Source organism: Phragmites australis, chromosome 22 (assembly GCF_958298935.1).
Source record: "Phragmites australis chromosome 22, lpPhrAust1.1, whole genome shotgun sequence".
NCBI classification, from domain to species: domain Eukaryota; kingdom Viridiplantae; phylum Streptophyta; class Magnoliopsida; order Poales; family Poaceae; genus Phragmites; species Phragmites australis.
Window position 1 is genome coordinate 1,421,030 of NC_084942.1, and position 27,296 is coordinate 1,448,325.

The 27,296-nt window shown below is 41.4% G+C and overlaps 1 pseudogene; it reads right to left on the reverse strand.

Moving 5' to 3' along the window:
• Positions 1–5,715: 5,715 nt before the first annotated feature.
• LOC133905349 (uncharacterized) lies at positions 5,716–26,423 on the reverse strand (annotated as a pseudogene).
• Positions 26,424–27,296: the final 873 nt, after the last annotated feature.

The following is a 27,296-nucleotide window of genomic DNA, read 5'->3' on the forward strand; positions in this document are numbered from 1 at the left end:
ACCGGGCAGCCACCAAGCAGCCCCGTGTGCCCGCTCGGTTAGAGTAGGCCTAACACAGCAGGGCGGCAGGTGATATGCCTCGAGCCCAGCGACGATATCCTAAGGCGCGCCGGATGACGCGCGATGGGACCCGCCGCATTAAATATCCCCACGCCTCCCTGCCAGACAGTGGCAGGGACTGACAGCAGGCGTGGGGGGAGTGGTTGGAAGTGACAGGCCACGCTCCCTCTTAAATGCAGTATCGGGCCTCTCACCAGTTGACACCTCATCGCTGAGCCCTTGTGGGGTCCACCGGCAAGGGGCTTCTCAGGTCCTCGGGGAACTCTGGGTGCTCAGGGACTACTGTTCATGGCCCCGAGCGTCCTCTCCCAGATATGTCTTTTCTTGGTCCTCAGGGAACTCGCGTACTCGGGGACCACTGTTCATGGTCCCGAGAGCCCTCTCCCAGAACTTGGTCTTCTCGGACCTCAGGAAGATAGTCCCCGAGGGAAGACGCCACGTGGTATTCTGCTGTCCTAGCCTCGGGACTCGAGGACCCATGGTTCCCATGTCACCGACAATCGGTGGGGTGGTGAAGCTCGGATGCCGACCGGGAAGAAAAAGGTGGCAGCACACGGAACTCCGGTGAGAGGAGGGGGCTTCTAGCGGTGGGATCCGATGTAGGGGCTCATGGGCAGGGTACAGAGGTATGCGGGTGGGTAGGGATATGTCAGATAGGGAGCGAGAGTCGCTCGCTAGAAGTAGTGAGGTTGGAGGGCGATTTTGAGACCCGGAAAAGATAGGGAGCCATATTAAGAAGCTGTTGGAGTAGTTTTTTAGTCAAATCTCCAAAATATAGCGATCGGGAGATGGATAGGACTTCTATTGGAGATGCTCTAACAACCTCCATAAATCTCACTTCTTATATTTTCATATAGGGAGTCTCTCCAAAAGATTACCTCTTTATTTCTCTACGTGCTCCAGCTGACTTCCTAAATCTTGCTTCTTAAATTTCACCCACCTATATTTTATTAATATCATATAACTTACGTGTGGGACCCCTAGTGAAATAAAATAGGATTTCCCTACCAACCGTTCTTCTTCCTCTTTGTTCCTTACGAGCAGACCACGAGGTTGTTTATCTTTCCTATTGAGCTTCTCTCTATCTTTCTAGTAAATCCAGGCTCCAAAGAGATTATTCAGTCGGGTGCTCGGCTACAACGACGGGTGCAGGGAGATGGCGTGAAGTGGTGCTCCTGGTCGAATTTGAGAGGGAACCGCACGCGTGAAGGAGATGTCGAGCTCCTTTTCCGTCCGATGGAAGTGGCGAGCACTGGGAGAAAATAGGGAGCCAAAAAAGTAGCGAGGGAGAGTGAGGAGCCGAAAAAGTAGCGAGGGAGAGTAGGGAACCGGATAGCGATACGGCTTGAGATGCTCCAACAGGGTCCACTAGCTAATCACCGGCATTTACACATGAAAAGCTCGAAAGGAGCTAAAAAGAGTAAGCTTGTCCAATGTTTCATATTGGTTTATGTCTTAGATATTAAATGCACTTCTATATAGGATGAAATTTGATGTGTCAAACAATTAGATGATAAAAGAGAAGAAACTAGTGTCTTATGTAAGAAACAAGTTAGACTCAAAATCTAAGAAACAAGAAACATCAAAATATGCATTAAGAGAAAGCTAGTATCCTTAATTGATATATGTTATCACATTTATTTATTGGTTATACAAAGCTCTCTGAATACATGCTATAGATATTATGCATTGAGAGAATTATTTATTAACATGTGTTTCTAGCATTAGCTCTTATATAAAAAATATCTATAGACATCTTGCGCTGAGTGGCCTAAGAATTATTAATCGGTACAATACGTACTGCCGGTGGTGCATGACTCGAGCTTTGAAACCATGCACCCATCGATCATCCAATTTCCAACATATATAGATGATAGGCTGTCCTCCTACTTAGTAGCTGTATCATTTCCTAGTACATCCACTCGTCAATAATGATGCATTGCATGCATGCAAAAAATGTTTTCGCGTTACCTACTATACACAGCGAAAACAATAGGAAGTCGAGCAATTCCCATTGCATGTCAAGTAATTTCGGCTTTTACAGTCCCTATCTTCTCAATCACCTCATCACCCCTCCTATTTTCTACTAACAGTGTATGTGCAGCCAATCACGGGTATTTACCCACGAAAAGCTCGAAAGGAGTTGAGGAGAACCTCGATCTCCCAATGCTCCAACTTGCATTGGCTTATGTCATATTAAATGCACGTCAACGTAGGATAAAATTTGATATGGCAAATAATTAAATAATGAATGAGAAAAAACTAGTGTCCCATGAAAGAAACAAGCTAGGCTCGAAATCTAAAAGACAAGAAACCATAAAATATGCATGGAGAGAAAGGTAGCATTCCAATATATGATATGGCATTTATCTATTAGTCATATAAAATTCTCTAGATACATATTATAAACATTATGTATCGGAAGGATTGTTTATTGACATGTGTTTCTTGCATTATCTCTTTAATAAGAAATATCTATAGACATCTTGTGCTGAATGGCCTAAGAATTATTAATCTGTACCATACGTACTGCCAGTGGTGAATGATTCGAGCTTTGAAACCATGCACCCATCGATCATCCAATTTCCAACATAGATGATAGGTTGTCCTCCTACTTAGTAGCTGTATCATTTCCTAGTACATCCACTCGTCAATCATGATGCATTGCATGCATGCAAAAATGTTTTGCATTACCTATACAGAGCGAAAACAATAGGAAGTCGAGCAATTCCCATTGCATGTCAAGCCGTTTCGGCTTTTACAGTCCCTATCTTCTCAATCACCTCATCATCCCTCCTCTTTTCCACTAATGTTTTTTCCAAATGAAAGCATGCATACCCTGGACATTGGAACGATTTTATGAAATATATCCGGTGCTTTCAATTAAGTATTGTTCCATAAACACCTTGTGCTTGTGCATACTCTTGGGGTCCCTTGCAACAAATAGTTCTTGTACTAGTTTTGCATGAATAGAACAATTCTATAGGACGTTTTCGGTGAAGCCCTTTCGATCGTAGGAAATGGTCTCAAAACTCCAAGAGGAATCATTTCTTTAATACGCTTTTAAATGATTTCAAACTTTATGAAACCTCATCTCTACATTTCCTTTGAAAAGTCCAAGGCAACATGTGTCTTCATCTCTCCTCTAAAATAGCAATTTCATTCAACAATTGTTGTGGTTTTCTTGTGATGTAGCTAAACGTCTCTCCGACTAATTCCCGTGTTTTTAATTCCTGTAGGCTATAGCAATTCACTTGCCATGACAGTCAATTTTTGCTTTTTTTTTGATATTATGTTTCCCCCTCATTTCCTACATCGACATTTGTTAGCATGATCAAGTAAGAACAATTGTCTTTTCTTTGAAAAAGTGACACTATTTTAGAAGAAAATGAATCATACCAAAGTCTGGAGCAAGTTTCCTCAAAAGGTCTGAACTCTGAAGCAACGGTAGACCATTGGTTCCATGTTAATGGAAGCAGAGTTGGTAAATGTACGACACTTTAGACATTGACACGATATTTAATATGTAACTTTGACTATTATTTTTTAAATAAAAATAATATTTAAAAATTATGAAGTAATTATATATACATATATAACTGCTATATAACTCTCCGCATTAAATACTAATCTCGCATCCAAAAAAACAATGCCAAAATTGAAAAAAGTCGTAAGTTAAATAGCAACAAGAAAATCTATCACTTCTAACTAGAAAAAGTTATAAGTTTACTCCTATAACCGACCAAAACCTCTGACCCTGTGATTTGCGTATTGTGGAGTTTGAAAACGAATACCATACGACATAATCTGGTATAATGCTTTTCTCTCCATGTCATTTGTACCCTCTCATTCTCTCTCATCGCTCTCCCCTCTCGGCTCAAGCGAGCACGACATGGGAGAACGCTGCTGCCTCTCCCATGGATCTATCCAAATCTCTCTCGGCAGAACTATCCAATCAAGGTCACATAGCTTTCTTTCCCATTATATACATGTAATCAGATGCTTCATTTGGTTCTTTTTCCTATTTTTTAAATTCTCCTCGTATTTTTTTCCAACTATTTGGTCATGTTCCAATGGGTTTCGTGATATTGGATTTTCCACCTACCCGGAAGTTATCATTTATTGAGATTTTGTAATCTTTTTAAGGGGATTAGATCTTACATTGTTCTGGGCTGACTTATTTTATAAAGATATGTTGTTCTCTGCTGATTAATATTTAATCTAGCAGGTGAGGAACCAGAAGAAGTGAAGGTTAGGCTAAAGAATAGGGCACAAGCAGAACATGCACCGCCAAACTCTTTTTGATCTTATTTGTAATGATCAATAGGTGATCTAATTGTTATACATTTGTAATTTTTTATGTGGAGTTTGGCTATTAATCCAAAATTCTATTGTTTCCAATATGGTTTGTTAGCTGATTGTTTTCTTGATTAGATGGAGGTTGTTTTATTTGATTATGTGATAGTTTCTTTGTTTAGAAAGAAAATCTCACATGATGCTATTGCCAATCAAATTAGCTAGGGATTATTTCCTTGATTAATTAGATATTGTTTCCTTGATTATGTGATTAATTGTCTTATTTAGAGAGGAAATCTCGTAGACGGTTATTGCCAACCAAATCACTGGAGATTATTTTCTTGATTAGTTACATATTATTTCTTTGATTATGCAATTAGTTTTCTTATTTACAGTGGAAGTCTCGCATGCTATCACCGTCTATGTACTTCATATATGGTGTTGCTGTCAAATGAGTGCAAACTTTTTATTTCCTATTTTAACGTATATTTTTTGTCGCCCCAACCTATATTTTTGGGTCACGCAACATATATTTTTCTACTACGATAATATGTATTTTCCCGATCACGTAAATATAATTTTTCTGTTACTTCGACATCTATACCTACTTATGTTATTTTTATATCTTCTGTGTTGATTGTTGGAGACAGAGAGAAAAAGGTGCTAACCAGCTGAAAATGTGCTGTTACGACCGTTTTATTAGTTTGATGGTGGGAGACCGACAGAAAAAGGTGCTAACCGTATTACGACAGTTTCATCGTAGCCCCACCACTTTTTTTCTTCCTTCGTGCACAAGGGGTGTGGTGGGGCCCATCTTTTGTGGTGGTCGTGGCCCCTGCTCTGCTCTTTTATCGTAGGAGAGGAGCGGAGCCGAGAGCGTGTACCGCGTCCGCATGTCAGTCAGTCTCTCTCGTATAGCTTTTGTTTATGTTAGCTATACATTTTAAAAAGCATTTTTTAAAAGTTGAAGTGTATAAAGTTAAGGACTGTTTGTTTACCTAGATTCTGTAGATTAGATTGTTGTTTGTGTATAATAAAAGTCTGTAATGTTTTTAACTGTTTTCACACTCTGTTTACCATTTTATGACACGTTTCTAATTTGATTAAAATTGTAGCATATTTGTAAAATACGAAAATACATAATTAAATAGCAAAAGATATATCATTCAGATAAATTTGATTTTTTATCCCCTACGATAAGATCAAACATAATCTGCAGTTCTCCAAAATTTTACATCGGTACACGGACACCGAAGATCAAACCGATGTTTTAAACGACAAGTAAAAAAAAACAAGTAGTAGCAATGAGTGCCTGCCCATTACATGCTTAGCCGCTTCGGCCTTAAAACTGCAAGAGAGTCAGCGAGCTGCCGTTTGATCGACCAACCGGGCAGCTTCCATGCACCGACCCTCGCTATTGTCGCATTGTGTCCCTCGTATGATGTGCTCAAACGCTGACGCATCCAACAGAGTAGCGCACTCATCATGCAGGATCTCCAATAACAACGCATGCGCCCACGCGACATGGCTGCTGGCATACAGCATGCCTATCAGCTCTACCAGCACCGACGAATCTCACCGTAGGCCCCACCTTATCGCCTCTCATGCCACCTCTGTCGCCGCGACCTTGTTCCTGCCAGCCACGCACCCTGCGATCACGATGTCGAACGTCCTGATGTTCCACGGGCAGCCGACGTGCTCCATGCACCCCACCATCTGGCGCGCACCGGCTAGGTAACGCTTGCTGCACAGCTCACCGACGTACACGTTGTAGATACCCACATCCGGCATGAGCCCTCGCAGGAGCATTTCGTCGAACACCTCCTCGACGATGTCAAACTCTATGCTTGCGCTGAAGGCTCGCAGTATCAAGAAAGCCAACGCATCTCGGGCGAGCGCACACTGGCATAGGGAAGGGAGGACCGTGCGACAATGGCATGGATCCGGGTCGAGGAGGAGGGTGGGCATACAATGGAGGAGGGAGGGCAAGCATGCAGCTGAGGGCTGGCGGGTGTGAGAAAGCGCGGAGGTGAGGATGCGGAAGTTGACAGCGTCGAGGGCGACACGTAGGAGGATGGAGGGGGCAACATCGAGGAATGTTGGGGAGGAGGAGCAGAGGGCGATGAGGAGGGAGTTGAGAGCATGCGGGTGGTGCGGAGGGGGCAGTGTTGAAGAGAGTGGGGGTGGCGGCAAAGCGGTGGTGGCGCGCGAGGGTAAGAAGATGGGTGGGTAACGAGGTAAAGGAGGGGCAGTGATGGGTAATTTCACCTTAAGCTCGATGGATAGTTTGGTCTTTTGGTAAATCAAAAGCTGAGAAAAGCTGTCCAATAATGAATTATGAAATTACTACAATCTATAAAATGAATTGTTAAAAGCTAAGTTCAAAAACTCCTTATTCATCTATTTCAACTTAAAGAACTATTTTTGACGTTTTGAAGTGGAAACAAAACAGCCACATAGTCACGTGCACGGTCCGATCGCCAGGCTCACATACCTGTAGCATTCCAACTCACTGACAGATGCGGCCCACGCAGCCCAGACCCAGCTGTACGTGAGTGTACTAGTCGGTAGTACTAGGTGGGGTCCGCCCCTGCCATGCCAACCTGCTGTGCCCCGGTCACATGCTGTTGCACGGCTATGTACACACGACGAAATACACCAGAGCTTTGGATTAAGTCACTGACAAACCGGTCCCGGTAAAGCAATGGTCCACATGACTGCGAGCTCGTGTTGTGTTTCCGGTGTGCGTGTTGATTTCACTAAAAGGTCGGGGAAGGAAGTCGGAGAGAGAGTGCCGACTTGTCAACTGTCGATGACCCGTCTGACGCAGAAAGTTTTGGGGCCCGCATGGCAGTGGCAGTAGCAGTAGCAGTAGGAGGGACAAGAGCTGTTGGTTCCTCCTGTCGGGGAGCAGAGAAGAGATGCTCACTGCGAATGTAAGTTTAGTATATTTTTGGATATCGATTATTCGGTTGATCCAAAACTCAAAAATAATTATCTAAAGATTTACTCCTATCTACTCTTTTCATCTTAAAATTGATGATATTTTTGTATTTTCTATAATATTCAAAATATATGATGTTCTATTATTTTGAGATAACTTTAGCCCAAAATTTTCAGTCTTATACCTCTATTAAATAACTTACTTCCCAATACATATCTTATTTCCCATACAAATTAATAGCATTAAAAAGGATAAAATAGTTATTTTATCTTTTATCTTAATACATGTAATCAACTCTAAAACGTCATCTATTTTGAGATGAATACAATAATTAAATTAAAAAATAAACTAAGTAGTGACACAGAAGTAACCTTAGGTATACACTTGCGTACCTACCATTCTTGATTATTCTAAAAAAACAAGTCATTTGAGCTCCCCTCAGCTAGCGAGGTTTTTTTAGTCATTTTTAAACTAATATTTTAAACATAGCACATGAGACAGTATATTTTTAAAAACTAGTCCTTTTGTCACACCAAATTATATGACGCGATTTACAACTTATCACACCAATACATGTGGTGTGATTAAAGTGGTCACACTGTGTCCTGTCTCGATGTCTTGCCATATGGCCCCTTTTATCACGCCAAAAGTATATGGTATGACTCATACCTTGTCACACCAATGCATATAACATGATCAAGATGTAAGTGAGGGAGCAGTGAAGCTCGGTTCTAAAATAAAGAGGGTGTCAGTGGATTTTTAAAAACTCCGAAAATACTATGGTATTTGATATACTACGGTTTACAAAACATCAGTTTTTGTTGCTTCTAAATACCTAAAAGTTTTCAATACTATGGTATTTTTCAGAAACTGTGGTATTCCTCCAAAACTCCAAAACTATTTTGCATCCAAACGTTACTGTTTTCCCTTTGGATATTGTTGGTAACCCTGTTTGCTCAGTGATCGCATTTGCCAAGTACTGCTAGCAATCCAGGATGCCAGTTGTCAAAGTAATAGTTTACGAAATAGTTGCAAATAAGCTCCCTGATTGGTTGTTATGTCCCTAAGATTATATGGGACCAGATCGCAGCTAAATTTTCTCCAAATTGACAAACACTGTTCAGAATCTATATGCCCATAATATATCGTCCACCGGTGGCACTTTATTCTCTTGGGCCCTTCAGGTATGCATGCTAGCCCAGAATGATAACTGCTCAACTGCTAGACGATCAGCTGTCCTGTGGTTAATTGTGAACGTTGAGATGCTTAAAATGGGAGTCCACTAGTCATGATGCTACCATCCAATTGCCAGTTCAAAATTCAAGCTGCAAAGTAAGCCCCCGTGCAATCTTTGTCTGAATATAATGCTAATCATTCTGCAGCCGTTGGTGTCCTCTCTTTATAGTGAACCCGGATTAGACCAAGAAGTTCTTATCCCAATTTAGGTCATCAGGATGTGACCCTGATAATGTGGTGTCCTTCGCCAAAGCAATGTGAACTGGCATCAATTATATCATGAGAAGGTATGATTAAGCTGTCCTTGACGGCTTGACCTTGTTTGATATTTGGCTAATGATTGATTGATGTAATAAGAGGCCAGTGTATCTCTGGGCCTACTGTCTCGATCAAGATTTTTTTTTAAAGATGAAGGAAGCTTTTATTCTGAGATGAAATAATGTTCCGACCTCTGTAGCTAATACACAACAATATGCACGGAGCAATACTAAATTTCACACCGGGATCTTAAGCACCTAGCTACCAGAAATTATAAATCCATGAGAGGGAGTACCTAAGGCAACCTCTCAATCTCTCTCTATAAAGATACATCATATTTGCTGGTTCTGCTCATGCGAGAACCCTTTTTGGCTTGCCTTTTGCTGCTGCCTCTTTTAATTAGTAGGAAGCACTCATGCAAAGAGGATTCAGGAGCTGCGATTTGTACACTTGTTTTGCCAACATTTCTTGAATGGGCAGTTCATTTTTCTTCAGAGTTCAGGCATGCATGTATGTGCTTTCCGGTGTTAACCCCTAAATTTGTTGCCAAATGATTATAGCTGTGAGAACTCCGCCTGAAGTTCTGAACGTGATTGCAAAGCACAACTGTTTCACCATTTCCTTGAGCGGGCTCGAAAATGTGTCATGATAACTGCATGCAATTGAACAGGAAGATCAGGCTGGACTGGATGCACCCAGCAAAGAAAGGAAAGTTGCATTGTCAGCTTAATTAACCTACTCAATATAAAGGAACCATCGTGCAGTGGCAATCAACTTCTGTCCCTTAAAGGGAATTCGTTAAATAAAACAACAACTGCTCTTACCCTTTCTGCTGCAGAAATAAGGATCGATTTATACGGCTGTTGTTTGCAGGTTGTATTAAATTGGGAACCCTACTAAATACGCTAGCTGCAAAGAGAATATATACTACTGACGACTAACGAGGATATTACAGTAGTAGCTCGTTGAGGTCTCTAGTTCTGAACATGTGATATTATATGGCGGCTCAATCCAGCATCGAGACTATTGGACTATTGGAAAGTCGAAATTTGTCACAGTAGATTCAGCATACGCAAGTAGTTGATGAAATGAAACCGACACTATTGGACTCGACGACACACGTGCAAATGCATGCTGCAGCCTGCAGAGAAGGAGCAGTTTGGGAACAAGGGCAAGGCGAGGGAAACAGCGCGATAGTCCTGCAGTGCATTGCCAGTGCATGTCCGACGAGACGACGATGTGCCTCTCGACTCCCACGCGACGTCTCTCTCCGATGAAATGAACAACCTGAGTCCGGCCGTCCGGGTGCTAGCCCGGTTGGCAAGGACGGCGCTTGTATCGTGTCAGTTTGCGTTCGAGACTGAGCGCTCGTATAGGTATGCACGGAGCGGGTATGTATGAAACGGCCTCACTCGGCCCTGTCTTTAAAAAAAACTATGAAAATAAATCTCACTGTTAAAAAAAATGAAATGAAGAACCAAACCGCAAATCCATCCTTGCTAGAAGGAGGCCAGGCCATGCCGCCAAAAGAAAAAGGAAGCAAACGTCTCTGCCTGTCAAGATATTTGGGCCGCACCCAGCAACGGCCCAAGTTGGGCTTGTCCCTTTTTTTCCTTCTGCAGACGCTCTCCTCTTCTATTCTGACATGGTTCTGTGCTGCACATCCATCCATTTGGATTTTGGAGAAGAGAGCTGCTGCAGGTTCAGACCTGACGAGAAGTAGCAAATTGTGGAAGCAACTAGCTTTGGAACGTGCATGGAGATTGGCACTTAACCCTCTCTCGACCGGAGTTGTACTTAAGACCCGGAAGAATGGTTGTTTTCTATGATGGATTCACTGCATCCAGATCGATTTCAGAAACTTGTCATTCATGAGGCAGGGTGAATACCAAAGCCCGTTGCACGCCTTTCATTTTATACTATCACAACTGTTGGAAGAAGTGCAGAACTGCAGACAGTGCAGTGGGCAATAGTGTTTCAAAATCACAAGTTGTGAATGCAAGGAACCTGCAGGCAGCTGGTGCAAAAATCAAGGTGGGTTGCCCTTCTTCCTTCAGGCCATGTAAGAATCATTTTCGATGGTGCGGTGGCTAGAGAGCTGGAAACAGAGGTCCAGTATGAACTATTTGCAGAAGCGACGATGGCCGTTTTGTGGCTGCAAGTGCTACGGTCTCTGTTCTATGGGCTTACTGATCCAGCCACTTGACAAGCATTGGCGTTGTCGGTTAACAAAGGGGTTTCAAAAGTGTCAAGTAGCTTCAGATTGCTTGGAGGTGATTCAAAATCTCAAGAAAGGAAACGTATCTATCTCCTCCTCCATCTCCGGTGGCGCCCACTGCCCTATCCCGACCTTATCCATCGATGATCCTCAGCCACTCCGGTCGGCCTGCCGCCGCAGGCATCCCTCTAAGCCCGAGAGACAACACCTGGGGCCCTAACCCCCTCCCAGTCAAGCGTAAGCATTGCAATTTTCAGACGACTACAATATATGATGAATAAAACCCTACCGCTACCTTCATCTAAAATAAAGAAGATAACTGAATTTGCCCGCAGCTACACCTGCTAATTAAGCATCTACCATTATCTTGTATTCTACACCATATACTATACGCAGTTGAGTCGACTGGTTCGATATATTATATTGCTAACGAAAAGAAAGGCCAATAATAATAAGAAATCCTTGTCACCCATCAATCAAAGAGCATAATTACGACACAATACAAGATACCATTAGATTTTACACTTTGTTCTTTCTTTCTTTCTTTTGACAAAGCACTCTAGATCTCTCTCTCTCTTTCTTTAATTCTTTCTTTAGCTAGAGAAAAGGAAACACAAAAGGCCTGAACGTGCTACGTGAGGAGTCTCAACTCCTCGTAGATGCAGATGCAGATGCTCGTAATTATAATCCTCCTTTTACATTAATAAAGGTCTTATAATTTGTCTAAAAGAGAGTCTGGATTAATAATGCCGTTCCAATCAATCAATCGCTCAATCAATCATCCAAATTTACACAGTACTCCGAGTCAGGCAGCCTGAACCACTCGATCATCAGCATGGATTCGATTCGTACCACGTGCTTGGAATGGAATAATATGATCGACATGCCCACTAGCTGATGCTATATGAGTATTGACTATTGGTATTGCTATATATGCCCTTGCCTTTTTCCGTTAACTGTTCGTTTCCATCTCTCTCCACAGATCTATACACAAATGGCATTTGTCTCTCTAGATCTCTAGCTACTTGCAAGAGAGGAACTATGGTTCAAATACCGGTTTAGGACGACATCACTCGTTCTTGCTAATCATATATAGCTACTAGCTAGATGCAAGAACAAGAAAATAAACTGAATGGAATCGAGCGCTTAGCTCGGTTGCAGGGCGTGCGGTCGTGCACCACCTTCTGCCGTGGCTCTCGAACCTAATCAACCTTCTTTTTAAGTGCTAATCCAGACCTCTTGATAATTTTTTACTGAAAAAAGAAACTACATATGGTTCTTATCAGATAACCGCAGGCTGAATGTCAAGTTCTTATAACCCGGAGGCTGAATAGCCCAATGTCAAGTTCCAGCCCACAATCCATATCTCCAAAACCGCAGGCTGAATTACGTTCATCTACTCCTTGCTGTTCAAGTTTGTATAGCAAAATCACACACACAAACAAATGTCCTTGAATAGCAAAAAGATAATAAGCAAGTTTATTTAACTGTTCATCCACTGAATGAATATTGATGCTAATTAACAGATTTTCACTCAATGCGTACATATACTGCACAGACACTAGACAGGAACCACATATATACATGTGTGTGTGAGAGATCCATGGTGGAGCTCAAGCCCCCTGGGCGCATCCCTAAGCCCCTACCTGCAAGCGCACATAGGAGCACCTTAAGCACTTCTCAATTTTTAGGTATGAAAGAGGAGGAAGAAGAAGAGAAGAAGGAGAGTCTCCCTTCTTGATGACTCTGGATCTGTCACTGTGTGTGTAGAAAGATACATGCCGAAAGGTTGGGAGCTGGTTGTCAATCCTTGACTTACCAGCCCACCTAAAACTAACCTATGACTCGATGAAGCCGATGTTTCGATTAAGATGGATTACCCTGCGCACGGGGAAGCTAGGCAGAAAGCTACATATATATTTTTTCGACGAATGAAATCTACATATGTTGCAAATGAATCGCCCAACTAGCTAGCTAGTCTGCAAATTAAACTTTCAGCAGCACATAGTTGCTAGCGTTCTGTCAGTGCGACTATATATGGAACGCTAGCTGTTGTAGTTTTGTCAACCATGGATAGTCAGCAAGCAATATGTGCTACGAATTAAATATAATGGTTGGGTACGTATGTACTACGTATGTACTGATCCCCACTTCCTTTTCAACTGAATGGCACACCATCCACACAGGCATGGATTTTTATTCTTTTCTTTATAAAAGAAAACGTACATATGATAGACCATACAATTAGCTGCCCTGAACTGAGGAAAGGTAAGATCCAATAATCACTGGTGTTATGAGTGTCTATCAGATACTGTATTTTAGAATATTATTGCATTATCCTGACCATATGGTCTGTATTGTAATAGCCACAGGGTCAAGACATACGGTAGAATCCTTATTCTTCTTTGTTTCTTTCATCAAATGTCTACAGGTAACAACATAGTTAGATTCAAGATTTTAGTGATATTAATTAATAAATATTCAGTTTCAAAGTACTTACAATGTAAATATCCATAATAACAAAACGTCCAGTCTATCAAGGTTGAAGATGGTCGTATAAGCTATTAAAACCCACAATGAAGTAGTCGTCGTCATTACTTAAGAGGTGTCGTTGTTTGTACTGTACGACTATAGATGTGGCATTGCTGTCACTAGAAGCCTGCATATAGTAATTATGCAGGTCAACACATGCTTGTCCCGCCCTTGCTAGGCCATCTACTATCATCATGGGCTTTCTATATTGAAATTTTGTATTGGCACTAGTCCATGCCGCTCCAATATCCGTGGACTTTTTCGGCGACACAATAACCTTTGACATCTTCGGCAGTTTCTTCTTAGAGCTTTTCTTCTTAGCTCCCTTTTCCTTTTTCTTTGGGCTCTTTGGGGGCAACAAAATTGGATGTGGAAGCCGGATGCGGAGGAGAGGCAGTGAAGCCGGCTTCTCTGGAGGAGGAGAAGGCAGTGAAGCTGCCTTCTCTAGAAGTGAGGGGCGCGACGGCGGTGCACTTGGAGCTCGTACAGACTTGGATGCACTAGAGACAATGATGTCGCCACTCTTCCACTAGATTCTTTGACGAGAGCTTCTCCCAGAGTTGTGACTTCATCATGGGGAGGGGGGACTCCAACATGTGATCAGTGGCATTACTATGTACCATGTCTATCGTAACCACATCATAGCCTGCACGTATTCGGACCATATGTAAGATGCGGACGCCTAGAAGCACCTGACTCCTTGCAACCTCGATGTGATACCCTCGGGGCCTGATTACAAGGCTGCAGGGCGTGGGCCCTTCTAACAAGTCAATCGTATTCGGCTCAGTCACGACAGCAACTACTTGTTGACCAATCTCCTTGGAGGCGCAGTACTCTTCCCTACAGCTTCGGGGCTAGCTTCCGCTGGGCTAGAAATATCTATTCCCTTTGCTGCAAGCTGCTATATGTTGTTTGCGTAAACTTTCTGGGTGATATCCTGTGCCAATGTCTGTGTCAATGCATTCACGTCCACTGCAAGCCTCTTCCTCTTCTTGTACATCCCGAAGTCTTTGGGAAAGTCGTATTTCCAGTCATAGGAACTTGACACACCTCGCACTCAACCTGGGTGTTCCGGGTTTCCCAACGCCGCTGAGAGAACATCATATTCTCTGACCCCGGTGAAAGAACCTTGGCTGGCTTTGATTGCCTTTTATTTTACTTTTTCTGCAACTGTCTGGGTTTCAGTGTTTCTGAATATGATTTCCCCGCTCTCGAACTGCTCACCCCTTGCACACAAATATGACTACGATCATCCCAGGAATTGGAGCCAAAGATTCTCGTGGTCTTCTCTGGATAACTTTTCATCCTTTGCTTGCCATTTGACCCTTCTCCCAACATACCCAGTTGCGCCAGTCCTGTGGTTATGCTTGTTCGTAGCCCGAAGCTGCTTCTTCTCCTCACTCTCTATTTTGAACTGCTTTGAGTTCTTCATCTGCACAAAAGCATCCCAATCTTCCTATTTCAAGTGCTTGTAGCTCTCGAAGAGCGCCACCCCTTTAGCCAAATACCGATTCACAAGCTTGTTCTTAAAGCTTTGGTAAAGTTTCTGAAAGGACAATGATGTTGCCTGGGGGGGGGGTGAATAGGCATTTTTACAAAAAATTGTCCCCTTTTACCGTTGGCCTAAACTTGCAGCGGAATATAAATTAACGGATTTTTCACACGTAAAAAACCTAAATATGCTAGGCTCAACTAATGCACAATCACCCTAAATAAATGTGAAAGTTACAATCCTAGGGTGATAAGAATTACTCAATTTTAGCCAAAAAAAAACATGTAAGAAAGCACTAATTGAAAAAGGCTGAAAACAATGTTTACTAGTCTGAAAACACTGTTCACCGGATACTCTGAGCCAACCCGGAGTCTCTGGGTTGTACAGTTTCGGAACCTCTGGGTAAATTCGGATTCTCCGGGTTCTGTACAGAACTGAGTTCAAAACTGAATTTAAAGTACGCCTAAAGAGTTCTAACTCAAACCAAGTGATGTCGTGTGTTCCAAGTGATGATTTCGAGTAAATTCACGGAGAACCTACAATCAAATACACACGAACAAGTAGATCGAGCAAAATGCACAAATATTAAGTAAGAACTCAAATAAAAGGGAACAAGATAGGAGACACAAGATTTGTTTCTCGAAGTTCGGATTCACCACCGTGAATCCTACGTCTCTGTTGAGGAAGCTCTAATGAGGCGGGTCTCTTTCAACCACTTTCCTCTCCAAGCTCGGTCACACTTGAGCTTGGCTTCCACTCTTGATTTCTTCCCTTGCGGAGGCAAAATCGAACCCTTTACAAACTTTCCTGTGGATCACCACAAGCACGGGAGCTCGCCAGGCAACACCTAGCCGGCTAGGAGGCTTCACCTCTAAGAGTAAAAAATACTTCACAAACTTCTTACCAATGAACTCGAGTGCTCAAGAATGGATTTCAGCTCATTTGCACTCAATCTTCCAATCTCTCAACCCAACTCACTTTTCTTCTCAAATGACACACTAGATTGGAGTGAGAGGGAGTTCTTTTGGCTCTAAAGGATGTTTCTTTCGTGCCCTCCAGCAGCCCCAAAGTATGCGGATGAGGGGGTATTAATAGCCCACCTCAAAAAACTAGTTGTTACTATTCTAGTTGACTTATACCGAAGTATCCGGATTCACCTGGAGACTCCGGTCAGCACAGGAACTAGAGCACAGAACGCTGTCAGAAACTAGCCGTTACGACGAAACTTGAACTGACCCGGAGACTCCAACCTGAAACATTTAAGCCCAAACAGGGAGGCTCTGACGGAGTCTCACTCGGAGACTCCGGCTAAAACACCAGACCCCGGAGTATCCGGCCCAACCCGGAGACTCCGGGTGGAACTTAGCTCCCGCACTAAAAACACTGCCCGAAGACTTGCCGGAGGCTCCGGCAGCTCCAGACTCCGGAGTATCTGGTACCAGCCGGAGACTCTGACTTGAAACATTTAAAGACTAACCGAGACTCTCTGGTGGAGTCTCACCCGAGACTCCGACCAAAATACCAGACCCCAAAGTATCCGGCCTAACCTGGAGACTCCGGACTCAGGCAACTCAGCCCTTTTTACCGGTGTCCGTGGGTGATTGTGTTTCTCATCTTTTAGTTCTAAAAGGACACTTTGAGCACTGAGACACGATAATTAGCTCTACATTGCATCTCTCTTAATAGTGTAGCATACCTATACTCAAATTCAAAGGTAAAACTTATTTGAACCACTTTGAGCATTTGAATAACTTTCAAGTACCGCTTCTTTCATTAAGACCTTGAGGGTTGCTAACTTTCATATAATCTTCACTCCAACTCTTCTTGATTCTTCATATGACTGATGCAAATCACTTATAGCTTCTCATGGCCTCACACGGTCCATTGGCGCAAAGCCTTCACTCGCTCTTCACCACTGCCTTGGTCCTTCAACGCCAAGCCATTTGCTTGCCCTTCCCCACGGATGGTCTCGCTTGCCCTTCACCGTTTTGCCATAGAAAACCACTTTGTATTCAACATCTTCAAAGATTTAACTTTACCAAATATGGAGTCCATTCTTGTTCTTTACTCTTGGCATATACGATTTCAATTCAACTTATGCCTTCATATGGATCCTAACCCCAACTCACTCTTAAGCACAAAACACGTGGGTTAGTCCATAAACCTAATTGATAACTTTTGTACCTTAAATTATTTGATCTCCACACGTAACTTATTAGCCCTCATGCATATTATCAATCTTCATATAGAATCTAACCCTACTCATTCTTAAGCACATAACACACGGGTTAGTCCATAAAGCTCTATTGACAATATCATACCTTTAGTTACTTGATCTCCACAAGTAACTTAATCTTCAAGTTTATTACCAATCTTTATGAGCTTTTCTTTCTCCTTATGAGAATCACTAAGAGCTCATTTATCTTGATGCATTTTTAATCTCCCCATACACCTAGAGCTCATGCATATCTCTCAATGCATTACCTATGAAATAACCTACTAACAAACTCACCACCATTGTTAGTCCATAGGTATTGTCATTAGTTACCAAAACCACACATAATAGTTAGATGCACTTTCAATCTCCCCTATTTTGGTAATTGATGACAATCTCACCAGATGATTATATTTAAAAAATTTAAAGTTCTAAGTATACATATAATCCAAAGATGAATGTATACAAAGAACAAGTTTTGAAAATATTAAACATCATAAAGATATTTGAGATTACCAAAACTAGTTTTATTAACATCAAACACCATAAAGGTTTTGATGGTAGTAGAACTAAACATATATAAAGCAAACTCCCTCACAATCTATGCATGTGTGAATGAATCTTGGATATCATTGCATATATTGTTTATCTCAAATTTTGGACAGAGTTACTTTTATACATATGAAGTAAGTATGACAAAGTATATATCAAGATGAAAAATGAATATGCTCATGCAAAGCAAAACTTTTTCAACAATAAGGTTTTATAGATTTGCTTTTGAAACTCCCCCAATTGATATCCACATTACAAACATAAGGGATTACAAATTCTCCCGCATAAGCGAAGCCCTCTTACAAAATATAACATCTAGTTCAAATTCTCCTCCAATTGACATCAATGCCAAAATAGAATCATCAAAACAAATTCTTCCCCAATTAACGTAAAATTGGTAAGAACTATGGAGGACTTGCTAAAAGAGAAATTTTCTCCAAAGCACGCTAGCTCTATCCCACAAAAGGAATTATCGAAAGTTAGTGCAAGATCATGTATAGTATAAACTCCTCATGATATGTGTATCTTTCATAATTTATGTTAAACCAAATACACTTATCCAATTATGAACTATGCGAGGAGAATAAAATATACAATAGATTAAAGGGGTTCAAAGTGATGCCAAATTAGATTTAAAAAAGAATACCAATTTAAAATACAAAGCATTATATATAGAAGAGATACCAATTTCAATTGAAATAGATATCAATTGAAACAAATTCAATTGAAGGCAAATCAAGCATGAGTTTAAAATAAATATCCAAAGCACAAATGCAATGGATTAGGCTCAAAGATAAACATAGAAAAATAGTTCACATTATAACGAATTTCGTGTTTATCACAAGGTGTCAACATGTCATAAGCATACATATTCAATAAGGTCAAACAAACCGGGTTAAAAACCTTAAGCAAAAGATTTTGCAATTTTTATCAATATTGCATATAGGAGCAACTCAAGCATTTGATATGAAATATTTTGCATATTTAGGATTGGATGAATCATAAACATGATTATACAGTTGGAACAAAGGGGCATCTTGAAATCCCGTACAAAGTCGTAGAATTTAGCAAACTCACCATTGTTATACTCGTTGTGTTGCTCGACATCCTACACCATCTGGTTCATATTCTCCACAAAATCCTTGAGATCATTATCATTGAAACCTAATATGTTCTTATCCGTGAGATCATAATCCATTTCATCGGGTTTAAGTCTTTAATCCACAATGTTGGCATGGAGGGCCCGAAGGCTTTCCTCGCTATGTTTGTTCTAATATGTATAATTTTCTTTATCCACGCATGACCAAATATGCATGGATATTGTCTGGTTTTGAGAACTTCTTATCATTCTTGCAGTTGCGACATGGACAATATATTGCCGTTTTACTATGATCTTTCATATCCGCCAAGGCATCACTCATGAAATTCTTCACCCTGCTTTGGTACTCCGGACAAGTTCAGGTCTCAAGGTACATCCAACTTCTGTCTATCGTCTACAATTAATGTAAAAACATTAATTCTTCATTAATAATTACCTTAATTTCGTAGTTAAGCATGCGATTAAAAATTCCATACAAATACACTAGATCTGTGGCATCTCTCGGTAGATCGGGCAAACCTAGTATCAAATCTAACATAAATACAACTCACTTGTACTAAGATGTTGAATAAAGATGCAAAATGATCAATTACAACTCAAAGCACAATAATATACCAAATAAGGATTAGAGGAGGAGGAAAGGGGAGAAGCAAACCTTGAAAGACCCAGCACCAATTCAAACTTCAAATCAACAATACATTAGAAAATCTCTAGCGAAGATGGTGAAAATCGCCAGCACTGTGCGGACGGAACTGTTGAGTAACCGTTCACCGGCAAAGTGACAGTCAGGTGTTAAAACAGATCCAAATAATAAATGATGGGTGATAATATTACCCGTCACTTATTATTTGTTATAAGTGACGAGTCATGTTACGACCCGTCACTTATGACTGATCCAGGAAGATCCGTCACTTTTGCCAAGTCATAAGTGATGGGTCGTAACATGACCCGTCATTTATGACTGGTGCAGTGAGACCCATCACTTATGACCAAGTCATAAGTTACGAGTTTAGTTATTACCCGTCACTCATGTTATCGGTGACGGGTAATATTACGATCCATCACCTATTATCAGTTATCTGTGACGGGTAAATACATGATCCCGACCTAAGACGACATAAGTGACAGATCATTCGGGTCGTGTAATGACCTATCATTTATATGTGTCTCCTTTATCTGTTTTACACATAGTACAGATTTGTGTGGCGATTTAACATGTGCTCACTGAAAATTAATGATTAAAGTTTAATCATGTTGACTGTACGTAACTAAAATAATAAAATAACATCTTTTGTGATTAGAAGGAGTAATTAATTAAACTGATGGAGCTAGATTAATCATAAGTGCGCTGGCCACAACCCGAGAGGATACCACACTACAGTTCAGGGCTATGACTGAACTGAACTGCAGAAAGAAAAATTCTACTAGCCCTGGCTGATGTAAGGGATATTAGGACAATTTATTTATATTAATATTTATGTTAAAAATAGTTATAAACATTACGTGAAGAATAGACAAAGAAAATACGAAATTAGTGACGGGTCATACTACATCCTGTCACTTATGTCTGTTATAAGTGACGGGTCACAACCTGACCCGTCACTTATGAGTGGTGCAAGGTGATCCGTCACTTATGAATGGTCCGAGATGACACGTCATTTATGATAAATAATAAGTGACGGGTCACCTTGGCACTCATAAGTGGCGGATTAAGTTGTGACCTGTCACTAATAATAATAGTCATAGATATTTAGTTTGCTAATATTTTTTTCTTATTTTTTATCACCTAAGCATCATTAGAATAGGAAATATAAAAAATTTCTGCTCAAGTTTGAAGTAAGGGGTGACGATTATAGACACAAACGCGTGTTCCAAAAAGGTGCAAAAACAGGGAGAGGGGGGGGGGCAAGAATTCAATCTTCCAAGGCGTTTTTGGCCTAGAAAAATTCATCGAACCTGACGAAATGGGGGAGAAACAGATGTAACTTTTTTTTAATAACAGTAGAGTAAAAACAATTTGAAATCTGAGTTCGTATGCAAAAGTTATACCCGTTTTACCGGATGCACTCTGGAGTACCTATCAAGTTGCGATCGTTTGCATGAGATATTTAGAAATTTATAAAATATTAATACAATTTTATAGGTAAATTATAACCAATCACCTATCAAATTTTATATGCAAATATTAATACATATTTTATATGTAAATATTAATACAAATTATATATATAATAAAAAAATCATTTATTAGTGGAAGGTTAAGATTACGACCCATCACCTATAACTTTCATAACCCGTCACTTATGACCTCCGGCAAAGAAGGTAAAAAAGATAAAATATCCGATATCCATCACAAACACACAATAGCTAAGGTGGTAACACGCGCGAGGGGAGGTGACAGGTTTGATTCTCGCTTGACGCAAAGACAGAAAATAGTGCTGAAAAAATAGAAATAACCCGTGGCTAGTGGTGATAGGCATGCATTGGGATGGCTCGGGTGAAATAATATTTTTTTTAACTTTTTTCTATTAAAAACGTAAAAAACATAAATCAGTTATAAGTGACGGATCATAGTATTAAAAATAAATAAAAAAAATCAATAAATAGATAAATATTAGATAAAAGAGATAACTCCTATTTCTACCTCGTACAACTAGTATTGGGACTTGGCTAAAAAATTATTAACTTTTGCATGTTTTTTTTTTTTCAGTTAACTTGGTAGGTGGCAAGTAGGTAGGGCCGGTTGATGAAACTGATCGAGAGTGGATAAGGCCTGTCACCCCTAGCTAGCTACTCCAACCTACCTACAAATTGCGCACGTGCCACTTGACTTTACACCTGACGTGTTCGAACAACAGTCCGAGCTATTGGCGTGTCGTTACGTAGCACATGTACACACTGAACAACGACATTTTCTAGCATGCATACTATAGTATATCAATAGCACCGCTTTCCCAAAAAAATATCAGTAGCACCGTACCGTTGTGGAGTAGCGAGCAGTGCTTAATTTAATTTAGTGCTTTCAGGAAAGATTCCTAGCAAAAAAATTGAGGAGCAGGCCGGGATTTGATATGATCAGATGATCGATATGTGCCCATAGTACGTAGGCGTCAGCCTGTTGGATATATATACGCACGTACGACAGGCTGCAGCTAGCAATCATCGTGCAAACCGTGAAATGCATGCATTTCTCCGTACATGCGTACGTGTTCTCATCCTTAAGATATAGGTCCATGCGTGCGTCCCCTCCATAGATTGATGCCTATCTATACTTAAGGGTGTCGGATATATGTCATCTGGATCGGCATGCTTGTCTCTGTCCTAGGAAAGGATAACCATTCATAGTCCATCAATCGATGGGTGAATGGAATGACCAAACGTAGTATATAAAATTGGTTATCGTCCCATGATCTCGTCGCACGCATGCACAGGTGGCGCTGCAGATAGCTGAGAACGAAGAGGCTAGAGCGAGACTGTGCAGCATGCTTGTCCATGCATGGCACGCGCCACTGATTTTTCATCCATCAGCGCCACGTACACATATCAGGCCACACCTGTCTGAATGCACGCGTGGAGATCCTTGACCCTCACACGCCCTGCCCTGTTGCCACTATGACATTTGGAAATTGCACAAGGCGTCATTTCTAGTTTACAGTCGGCTTTGAAACCTATGATTCTCATATATAGGACACTTCAGTGCCCACATTCCAAACGGGCCTTATGTGCATATATACTCTTACAAATCTAAATCTTTATTTTTCACATGCTTGTAAAGGTAGATATTCAAGCCTATTTTTTGCGTGTTTGAATTGATATGGAAATCAGCGCTTGGGAACGTGGGAGAGAGGAGAAATGGCATGGGGGAGGCCCATCAGGTCAAGCTTTTAAAGGTCCTAAGTGCTATTAGATATGAGTCGAATAATTATATGGAGTAATTATGTGTATAATTTAGAGTTGTATTGGTGTTACATGATGGAGCTAAAGTATAATTCCTGTACCTGATCTCCTCATAAACATGAGAAAATAACCGTTGTTGTAACTATAACAACATGGCGATAGGTTCGTAGGGGGTGACGACGGTTCTATCGGAACCCCGGAGCAACCGGTGTCGGAATCATGAGGAGTGTTGTAGTCATATTCTAGGGATGTATATTTCAGCTGAATCTCGTCAACAAATATCATGCCTTTGGTGTCGTACGTGATTATGTGTGCATCATCTCGGTAGATCAATCCGCTGTTTTCGCTGATTGCTAATTTCCAAACAAGTGGTACCAGAGCTATAGTTGAATTGGATTTAGAGGCAATGGGTGGAGGATCACATGGAGGCATGATGATTATACATCTACAAGGCATCGTGTGGCGCATGGGCTGTGCAGGGCAGATACGATGCAAGGTGGAGCATGGCAGCGACTGATACGCAAATGCGATGTGCGTATGGTTATGGAGAGTCAACGTGAGCGTTGACGATAGCTAGGGTTTCTAGCCAGATGTTATCATCGAGGGCGGTATGGATGTCTTCACAAAGAAGTCACAGAAGGACGTGCGAGTAGTGCGCAGAAGCTATGCGATGTGAGCGTGAGCACAACATAGCTTCGTGGTATGCACGTGCAGGTGTGCGCGCATGTGATGGTAGCGCTCGGGAACCGACGCTGTGGACGGTCTCTCTCAGCAAGATGAGCGATAAGATGATCGATGTACCGATAGTATAGGTATTGCACTACTATAGAAATGGTCATTAGTGCTAGCTTAAAAATACCATCAGTGATGATTTTTTAACCGACACTGATTACTCGGCACAGATAGTCACGAACTATCAGTTTCGATTCATTAACCGGCACTAATAATAAGTATCAGTGTCGGCTCATGAAAAAAAACTGACACTGATATCGAGACTACCAGTGCGGTTCATAACAAGTAGAACTGATACTCAACTACCAGTGCCAATATTTGATACAAGTCGGCACTGATAGTCTCTATATCAGTGCCAGTTTTTATCATGTGATGGCGCTGATGGATCCTCCCTCCTGTACAGAATCTAACCGTTGCTGACAACAGCACAAATAATATCACATACAGCAAGATAAACATACATTCAAGTTTCACATGCACATATAGTTATCTCAGCACATATAATATCACACACATACACAGTTCATTCACATATCATCTCATTCATGCATACATAACCATATTATTTCACATGTCATTGACTAGAGATCATATATAATACAAGTTTGCAACAAAAGTTCATAATTAACAGAAGTATGCAACAAAAGGGTAAGAAACGATGTTATTCAATTGTTCTTGTTGACCGAAAATCCTGAACAACTCTTTTTGCCTTGAAAAGAATTAGGTAATGAACTCCACGGGCTAATTGAAGGGATGACTTGTGAACAACACCATCTGAAAACATGGTACCACCGGACTCTCGAATGACTTGGTCATTGATTAACCCGCAGAGTTGTTCCTGAATTGCGTTGGTTCTCTGCGGTATGAAGATACCTGTTTCCAGCTCGAGGTCTTGCAATTACCATAATTGAAGAAATTAATCTATTTGAACACGAGTAGAAACTCAAAATTAATCATCAATATGTATACAACTTACCGCAGCTTTGGTAATAGTACTGTAATTGTTTTCGGTCCATCCATGCATGAAGTCACATACATAGTAGCCACATAAATGTTGTCTTGGGCCTGAAGCCTACAAGGAAAGTCTTTTACGATTTTTCATTCCTTCTAGAATGGAAAGTGGCGTCCTTTCGTCTTGACGTAGCACACGTATACCCTGTACATGTGTGATTATTGACAGTAACTAGACTCATATTCAATCAATTCAAAGTTTACTAAAGCATTAATAACATGATTAATTTACCTTTGTAGCAAGTCTATGACGGGTTGGTATTCGACTACTGAATTTCTTTTCCCATCGAGGACAACGATACTGCTATAGTTAGTCTGGATGGCAAAAAGGGCCTAATGAAATCTGCACATATATAACCATAGGTAATTAGTCCTAAATCATAACGTCGTGATGCGAAAAAGAGTAGTACAAATATGGAGAAAAATATGTACCTAAAGTTGTAAGGTAAAAGTATGTATTTCTTTAATTGGTACATTTGAATAAATTCAAGTGCACAATCCTCGGTTGCTTATGATAGGGTGGCGACCATCATCTGGTTTATTTTTATTGGGTCGAGGAATCATACTTTAGTGATGCCCTTTTGACCGTATGTATGTATCTCCATTCTACATACACAAGAAGTTATGACATTCAATCTAATGGTACAAGAATTTATACTGTGAATTATACATGTAATACACTTACAGAGTCCATAAACTTATGAGTTGAACACCGAGGGCTTCTTGGTGGTAGAGTTGATACATTTCATCAAAATGAATTCAGGCTTCGCCGTCCCTGTGGAGGAAATCACAATGTCTATATTGGAACGCGAACATCTCTCTACCGGCCTTCCACTGTTTCAAGTACCAGGCATGGAATCTTCGCATTTGAGTTGTTAGCTCTGACAAGGACTCGACCCGTGGTTCGCCAAGTTTAAATTGCCATTTAGTTTGTGCCTTTTTAACCTTGGACTCATCATAAAGTGCTTCTTTTGTCATTTCGGCATCAATTAGAAAATTTCTTTCTAATTTTTCCTGTTGTTCTAGCGCTATTTTTTTTTTACCTTCTCGATTGACGCCTTCCTTAACTCTTTCTTACCCATGATGAACGCGTAGTTAGATTTTCGGTAGGTCCACAGGTCTTGTCAAAGTCTGAAGAAACTTGACGACCATTGCTGGATTGATAACACTCTTCTCTGGCTTAGTACGTTTGAAGTGTGCAGTGACATCAGCCCTCACTTTTCTTTTGGTTTTCTCATCAGTTAAATCATAAGGCAGAGGAGATACCAACTTCTTAGATGCTGACTACCGCTTCTTAGCTGTTGCTCGCTGCTACGACGAAGTCGATTTCTAAGATGACATCGACTTTTGAGCTTGTGCCGGTGCTATTGGCTTTTGCAGTGGGATAGGGAGTGTTTGGATGCTTGTATCCGCCCGTGCTTGCATCCGCCCATGCTTGCATCCGCGTATACGCTCTCGGAGACGACCGTTTGGTTTCCAGGATGGAGCGTTCAAGCGTGCTTCCGCTCGTGCAAAAATACATCACGAACTTGCATCCCACCTACGCTCGACTCGACCTTCGCTCCTAGGCCAGGCCGAACGGGTGCAGCACCGTCACGGGGGGTCCACTAGTCAGAATGACGCTCGCATTACCCCCTCCCAACCGCCTGTCTTGCGCACCTTCCCCTGCGCCGCCTCCACAAGCCGATCCACCCCCATCCCTCCCGGGCAGATAGACCCCCTCCCTTGCGCCGTCTCCACCGCACAGAGCGGATTGTGGTAAGTCCAGGCTCGATCCACGCGAGTAGGCGCGGCAAGGGGGGCGGGGGCGTCACCGCTGGGCTGGACGAGGCGCTTGAGCTTGAGGTCGTGCTCCACTGCGCTCGCGAAGCCCTCCTGCATGGCTGGAAGATGGGGACGAGCTGGTACGGGGAGGAGGATGGGGATCCGTTTGAGGCAGGAGAGGGAGGTCGGGGTGTGAGGGATTAGTAGGAGGGGGGAATCACAAGCTGAGTTTTGGCATGCTTTAAGGGGGATTAGTTATCAATTTGTGTAGCCTGCTATCTTGTGCAAAGAATGCACCTTCTTGTAATTTTGCCGCATTGCTAGCATCTTGATGCTCCTACAAATTTTAGGTAATCAAGGTGGAGTAACATCTACAACAGGGAACTTTGCAGGTGCAGGAGTGGATCTTGCTGCATATCTCTGTGAAGAAACGAGGTAGTTTGTATATGTGGTTTGAAATGTTGCTGTGTGAGATGAAGCTGAAAGGCTACTGCTGCTCATATGAATATTTCTAAACATAATTACAATTTGTTCTTGTTTACAATGGTTAGATGGATGATTTGGCTATCAAGCGGCGTAATAATTGCTCATGATGCGGGAGTAGTTGCTACAATATGTGCGTAAAATAATTTCTCCTTAATTAGTTATGGAATCAATAATTTACAACACGATTAATGGAATAAAAGAATTCCAGTACACTTTTCAGGAGTGCATGTATTTTTAACATGTATATTACATCAATGTGAACACAACAAAATTAGTTTCACCTTTTTCTGAGCTTTAATTATTTTTCTATGCGTTTTATAGTCTTTCAGTCGATTAAACAGTACAAAAGATATTCATTTCATCATTTCTCTGAAATGTTGTTTGCTAAATACAAATAACAATGCATCGCAATGAGTATGATGACATGCAAGCAAAGATGCCCCACAGCACATGACGACAATGGAGATACAATGCATCATGGCATGACTTTGAAAGCATCAAAGA